The following is a 7,701-nucleotide window of genomic DNA, read 5'->3' on the forward strand; positions in this document are numbered from 1 at the left end:
TTTCAACTCTTTTCAACTGTGATTTATGTTCCCTAAATAAATTGTAATTAGATGAGAATTGTCTACGACCGATTGTTTAGACTCGGTTTGTTCAATCTCTGTATTATTGATTTATATTGGGTTTTCACATATTTATTAAGCACAAAAATATACGATCAAAATTATTTACGATGCCAGATGGAAAAATAGTTGATTAGGAGTAGTACAATAAATAAATTTAAATTAGTCGAAGCAGAGCTAAGCAGTTTATTCAATTGGATTAGTTGTTCTGCTTACCGATGTAAATTCTACCAAGAACTGTTAATATTTTGTGATTTATACGTTAAATATATTAACAATATCCTTATAATCACTACCAAAAATTCTGTAGGTAATTTGTATCAACGTTTCTTGGTAATTATTGCTTGTGGCTCCACACTTGTACCTGTCCCATTGTTGCATTCCTTTTACCCTAGATCACATTTACTTGGCTTCTATGGAAATATCCTTTATGAAATAACCAACCCATATTGTAGAACAATACTCCATTTTCTCCTTTTCTTCATTTTCTCTTTATGAAAACAAAACAAACAATGGCTCTTTCTTCAGGATACTAAAACGGGAATGTTTTAGCTTCTGAATAGATTAATACTCCTATATCTGAAATAGTTCTGGTTCGACCGTGAGCGACCCAAACATTTTAACCCAATCACGAACCACTAAAACCGATCGGGTACTTTTTAAAGAAAATATCATTCGATCAATGAGGTCTCAACTCAGTCAGCACCTAAGATGAGCGTGGTTTGCGTCCATAGATGTATAAATTTTATAGACCCGGCGCGGCGTCTCAAATATAAAAAAGTTATCACTGTGATTTTAGTCTGGAACCGCGCTTACAGCTCATGTAGACGGTTACGCCTGGTCTATAAATTTTAATTACATGTATGGCCTACGTAAAAATGGCAGCGGCATCTCGATCTATCAATGACATTTGTTTGTTCTTTCTTAATTTGTTTTTTCCAAAAGTACCGATCAAGAATCAGTAACTTTTGACCCGATCACTTCGCCAGTGGGTCATAATCGACCCAGGTCGTGTAAAATGATTGATCGACCCAGAACTAATCCGAAACCTTTTTATAGATTATTTTTCACATCAAAAGTTTTTTTTAATGAATGTATGTTTTCATTCATGACTTAATTTTAATATTTTTTTCACTCCCACAAAATGTTTATTTTATTATAACTCGTCGCATGTGTTGTATTATAATCCTTAGAGGATATAACCGTAGCCTCTATGTTATCCTTTTCGTGATAATGTTTTCAGCGTTTTACCATTTTTTAATAAACGTACGTAATTCCCAGAACAATACTGCTAACCTGTCTAACAACTGGGAAAATATGATCGATGTAAACGAGCAGTATTTACAAGTATATTATATTTGTGTATTCGTTCACCTTTACTCAGTTATATTTCATTAGTTTGCTATAAAGTTATTAACCAACCATAGTGAGACAGAGAGTCTGATAGACACTCTTTGCTTTGGTTGTTTACACCAACTTTGTCCGGGGCAATCAACTGAACGACTCTTCCGTCATTTCATATTATGGTTTATATTTTGCTTACAATCGAGTACGAACTATTTAAACGTCCACTAATTATAGAATCGCATTATGTAAATTTCCATTATACACGGTTAGATCACCAATTCACACACTTCAGAAATTTCTACATTTTTAGTCTACTTTTGCTTTCGTTTTCCAGTTGATCCTCATCATATCAGGATTGGTATCAAAATTTCCTTCCGAGAATGTATGCGAACTTCTAGTCTCATTTTATCTTGTTATGATACTATAAATTTGGCAGCCGCCTCTGGGCTGGAGCCCCAAAATACCTGTAAAAAACCCAATGCAATATTTAGAGCACAGGCGTCAGGTAGGTATGCTGTCATTGTTCTACCGGTATTATAAATGAAGATGCTCCGATAAACTAGCGTTACTAATCTCTTCGGCACCGGTGCATAGCCAGGAAACACACGGTTGACATTTGTTAAATGAGAATGGGTCGCTTCTACGACTCGTTCTTGAGTTCGACAGCTCGGCTGTGAAATTATTTTCTGGCCTCTATTTTTCTTCCCTCCTACAACACGGGTTTCTTCAAGACCCATGTTCACTACATCCTCTCCTCAAAGTAAAGATCCACCACAAAGTAAGGGTTTAGGGTTAGGCCGATAAAAAAAATCACGAAAGTAATTTTAAAATCGTTACTGCGTGTCTAGATTGCTTGCACGTTCATAAAAACGGGCAGTCATCACAAAGGCGCCAAACAGAGCAAACATAAATGTGGGTTTGAGCAATCTGGGTAAATTGAGAACGATATTATTATTCATTCCGCTTGATTTATGGCCACAGTGAAGTAATAAGACGCGATTAAATATTTTGCTCTACTTGTCACCAGCCCGGATAGCTCAGTCGGTAGAGCATTGGACTTTTAATCCAAGGGTCCAGGGTTCAAGTCCCTGTTCGGGCGATTACTTTTTTGTTTTTTTTTTTATTATTTTTTAGATCACTGCATCATATCATCATACAAAAAAAATTATATTTGCCGATTTTTTTTTAAATCTAAGGTCTGTCAATTCTGATGGATTAAGAGACTCGTTGAACCATTTCAAATATTGCGAAATTTGGGTACAGCGAATTCAACGCCCTGGATTTGCATTCTTGGTATAACCGTATAAATTATCATTTTACAAGCAATAATTATTCGCCTGAAACACTCATCCACATTGAAAAATCTCCTGATAAAAGATACATGACGCCAACATTTTCTGTAACGTAAAACTGGAAATAATTTATTTTTAAATAACACTTCTTTGCAAAGGATACCGTATGCAATTCCCAATATAAAGTGACTATGAGATGATGGAATTATTCACATATATCACAATTTTCAGAAAAAATATTTCAATTCAAATATTTTTTTTTTCACTAAATATTTTTTAGGTATTTTCACCCCCGGAAACCATGTATTGGATGGCCTTAACACCTTTGCCATAGTAGGTCACCTAATGTAGTTCTCTACGTTCTGTTTTAACTTAACCGTGGTGCAGTCCGGGTTCAAGGGGTGATATTTGTCTAGTTCCTGGCGGCGGATGCATCTTCCCACCTACTAGAGATACTGATTGAGGGACACCCTTTGACCTTTCAGCAGAACTCTCTCATCCCTTCGCCTGGCACCGCAGTGGGAGGGATGTATTCATTAGGGTGTCCCAGAACATAAGGAAGAATTTTTTTTTCATGAATTTAAATATGCATACCCTCTTATTTTATTCCATTTGATCCCAATGACTCATATAATAAATCTTATTTTGATTAAACACCGGCAACCCGTGCCGACTTGATGCCAAACATATGGTACAGAGTTAATATGGAAGGATTTTCAACATTCATTTTTGTCGGATAAATAAAATTTAAAAATGCACAAATGTTCAATTATGTAGTATTTTATATTTAAACATGGTTAATTGATTAATTTTTTTCTTCATAGTTTTTTTTTTACAGTCAGGATAAATCTTCCGGTGTTCCTGAACACATCGTAATAAAAATTATTTTTGTTTCTCTTCGATCGTGAGATTAAGCCATGAAAATCTTGCATTAACTTAACAGTTCTTTCAGCTGTATCATTCACTACCCTCAGCGGCGACACCTTCTTTCTGACTTCTTGATACGAAGCATTATTTGACCACATCGTAGGGAATTCGTTAAGAAAACTGGCATCTATTTTCAGACGATCAAACAAATACTTGCTCTTGACTGAAATGAAGTCGTAAATATTTTTCTCTGAAACAAAAGTCACTAAATTATGATATGAACAAAAACCTCAATACAAAACATAATTTAAACTACTTAATAAACTTACCATACAAATTACCATCAAGATCTTCCTTCGATGGGATGTAACGTTTGTCATGGGTTGATAAATTATTTTTTTTGATATTTCGAGCATTTTTATTTTAGTTGTTTGATCCACAGCTTCGTCAAACAGCGATAAAATAGATCCTTCATCGTTCAAATACCATAACTGCTTACTGAACAGAAATAAAGCTGCCATTGAGATGTTTTCATCAATTTTTTCGTAAGCCTTCATCGATTTCAAAAAGCACAAATCCTGGTAAGGTGCTTTAACTGCTATAATACATTGTAACCATGGCTTGACATAGGATGTTACTATGAACAGGCAAATGTCTAAAAGTGCCGCCTTATCCTTACCGGTAATTTTAAATTACGCACAAATTAATGATATTTTCAAGGAATAAAGCGCCTTTGCCATCCATCGAGCACCTGGAGGCCGAATCTTAAATTTTATCGCTGTATCTCCTCCTAAAACTATCACACAGAGCTCTAACAACTCTCAATTGTCATCTCCAAGTATTTTTGTTGTCAGTTTCAGTCAGTTTGTGCAGTACGGTAAAATCAAGCAAATCATCGATTTCGGAAGCGGTAAGGTGCAATGTGAGATTTTCTCGGTAGCACTGAATTTTATCGGGATCAACATTTTTCCAGTTATCTCGAAACTTTTTGAGGAGTGGGATGTCAGTTCTTGTAGTCACTTGACTGATTTTTACTTCAAACACAGCTTTTAATACCAACTATGGCTATATTTGGTATATATTGACAGTTAAATTCAGTTTCCGGATATTGTAGAACAAAACTTCAAGAACTTGTCCATTAGATGGCAGTTTAAAACCCGATATTTGGCTTTTTACGATTCCTATTAAAAATATACTCTTTTTAGAAGTGCGTAAATCTAACAACATCTTGCCTGAACGAGTGATTTTCGTTTACTAACAAAATAGCAAGTTACTACAAGCTCATCGACACGTTTGCTCGCTGGCATCTTAATGTACAAGTACTGACATCTTTCGATGCAATTCGGCACGGGTTGCAGTTGTCCAAAGTACACGAAATTTTTTTTATAAGTGTTTTGTCATTATTAAAACAAAATAAGAGGGTATGCGTTCAAAAATAACAACTTTAATTTTTTTGGGACACCCTAGTATTCATACGTCCGTCATTCCTGGACATATGGACCCCGGATTTCTACCCACCCGTCATACCTTTTTTCACTCCCACAACTTCCCTCTCTTTCATTTTCCAAAAAGACCCTCCATACAGCATCCCCAAAAATCACACGTGTCCTGTGGAAAATTATTTCATCATGACCTCCTGTGTGGATTTAATATAATAAATTATGTTTGTTTTTATCACAGGCAAGAATTGAACCAGCATCTTCCCAATTTTTGTAACTCCCTTAGTTGTGGCATCAAAAACGTTTACATAAGTGTTACCACCCTTCAGATCGCATAGTAACCTTATTATCAAATTTATCCTGAAAAATATTTAAAAAATGCCAAATTATGAAAGCATGTAGGTATTTTGAATGGATAGTTAACAATAAAATTACCGCGTTTTGTTCTCAGTTTGAAATGGGAAATGGCTTTGTCCGGCGGGAATTAGCCGGAAACTACCGAGCCATTAAATTATTTCAGGAAATAGCATAATGAAATTTACTTTATTACGTTATGTTTTAAAGGGATTTCAACAGAATTTTTTTCGTATGCAAATGCTAAACAAACCCCGTTCCATTTAAAATAAAGTTTCATCGTGTACTATCCTAAAAATATATTTTCCCCACAACACAGCCTACCACATTTTGCGAGTAATCCAATTATTTTACTGCTAATAATTTACTTCAATTACAACTACGACATTAAATAGTGGATATTATTTCATATTATCATAGGTTTACCATAAGGATCAGTATTGTGACCTAGTTTATTACACAATTTACATAATTGCTCTTACTTTATTTCAATAGTCTTGACTATTCTTCATATTACAAAATACGTTACAGTCAATCTAGTCATTGGTTACGACACTCAATCAAAATCGCTCAAATTAAACTACGAAATAAAAAAACACATGATCCCTGGTAAAAACAACACGGTGATGGTATGACGTACTGAAATTATTTATTTATTTAGAAATAAACATCAAAATTAGCATCCTGATTTCAGTTATTTAAAACGTATACAGCCTTACTATGAAAAGTATTTTTTTTACAAATAATAATCCTCAGAGATGACATCCGCCATACGATGAGGGTGCGTATGTCATCTCTGGGGATGATGTGTGGGGGGTCTTTTTGAGAAGAAGAGTTCGTTTTCAATAAGAGTCTTGAAGAGATCCATGTTACAGGGGGGGAGGAAACACAGAGACCAGCAAATCGTTTCACAACCGAGCTATTATACTTGCTGAACATGTCGTGAAGTGACACGTTCTCATGTTACAAATTTCAACCGTTGGGCGCGCGTTTGGCATGTTTCCTGAGGTACCGGTGCCAAAGTGATCAATGAGGTTAGTCCCTCGGAGCATCTTCCATTGTAATACCGGTAGAACAAAGACAGCACACCTACCTGACGTCTGTGCTCTAAATATTGCAATCCGCTTTTTAAGACAGGAGAATCTATCAAACGGACTGCCCGTTTCTGCACAGAGTAAAGGGTTGTATCTAAGTCAAATGCAGTAAATTGGTATAATAACGTAGATCATTGTAGAAATGTATTATATATTTGTGCAGCGCTCTTGATCCGCATTTTGCACGAAAACGGCGCAACACAAATCCTCCAAATATTATTATTATTATCCACTCGATCGATTGATGTGTGTATACATTTACCATATTACTTAATATGGATATGGATACATATGAAACCTTTGCTGCTGATTAAAGCCAATGAATCCACTTAGATTTCACAGTTTGTCCCATAGTTTTAGGATCTATAAAGTTGGCACGTTATGACCAAGCGATCGCTCAAAACGTTTTTGCAATCTTGGCATATTACGCCAAAAATCTCTCGAGTGGATGGAAATAATTATGCAATGATAAAATAGTAAAAGTTTTATTGACCACCATATGTATAAACTTAGTTACAGCAGGAAAGACTAACTCATATTTAAAAATAATAATCCTTTTAGCCATTATAAAAATATTAAAAACCTAATTTTTAAGTGTTATTAGAATATATGTTGATTCTTCCTTTCTCTTTTAAGCTTTTACACAAACCAGGCGTTTTAACCAAACCATTTTGCAATTTAAGTGATAGTCATTTTATTTTTTTACGCAAAATTTTAAATATTCTTCCTAATAGTATACTTGAGGATAACAATTTGTCAAACCAAGTTTAATAAAGTTCGGAGCAAAGGAACGCGTCTAACTTATATTACGTAAGTCGGTACGGCCCGGGGATACGCTTAAACTCGGCGTAACACAATTAAAAAGCTATCAAGACATGGTCGATATTATGAAAATTATCTTCCTTTTGAATTATTTCTACTTATAGCTATGATTTACGATGTTTCGAGTGTTAATACAAACACAATACTTAATAGTCTTAATAGTCACCTCTGATGCCGTCACCTATCGGGAGTTGGCTACCATCAAGAGAATCTTTACCCGGCAATATGTAATGCAATTCGAAACAAAATTCTATTGAGAATACTATATTATATACTTTACTTATATATATAAATATATTATTTTTTTTATATTAACTCCACACGGGAGGCCCTGAAGAAAATAATTTCCCTCAGGGCCTATGTCATCTTTGGGGATGCTGTGTGGAGGGTCTTTTTGTGGAGAGGAAAGAGTGAACATGGGTCTTG

At 35.0% G+C, this 7,701-nt stretch overlaps 1 protein-coding gene and 1 non-coding gene across 2 annotated transcripts in view; both read left to right on the forward strand.

Moving 5' to 3' along the window:
* Ptp36E (protein tyrosine phosphatase 36E) overlaps positions 1 to 7,701 on the forward strand; it is a 625,696-nt gene that overhangs the window by 273,086 nt on the left and 344,909 nt on the right. The window lies entirely within an intron of this gene.
* On the forward strand, positions 2,434 to 2,506 carry TRNAK-UUU (transfer RNA lysine (anticodon UUU)). The gene has a single exon. It is a non-coding gene; the product is annotated as a tRNA-Lys (tRNA).

Source organism: Hesperophylax consimilis, chromosome 13 (genome assembly GCF_061612785.1).
Source record: "Hesperophylax consimilis isolate HC1 chromosome 13, BYU_Hcon_1.0, whole genome shotgun sequence".
NCBI classification, from domain to species: Eukaryota; Metazoa; Arthropoda; class Insecta; order Trichoptera; family Limnephilidae; genus Hesperophylax; species Hesperophylax consimilis.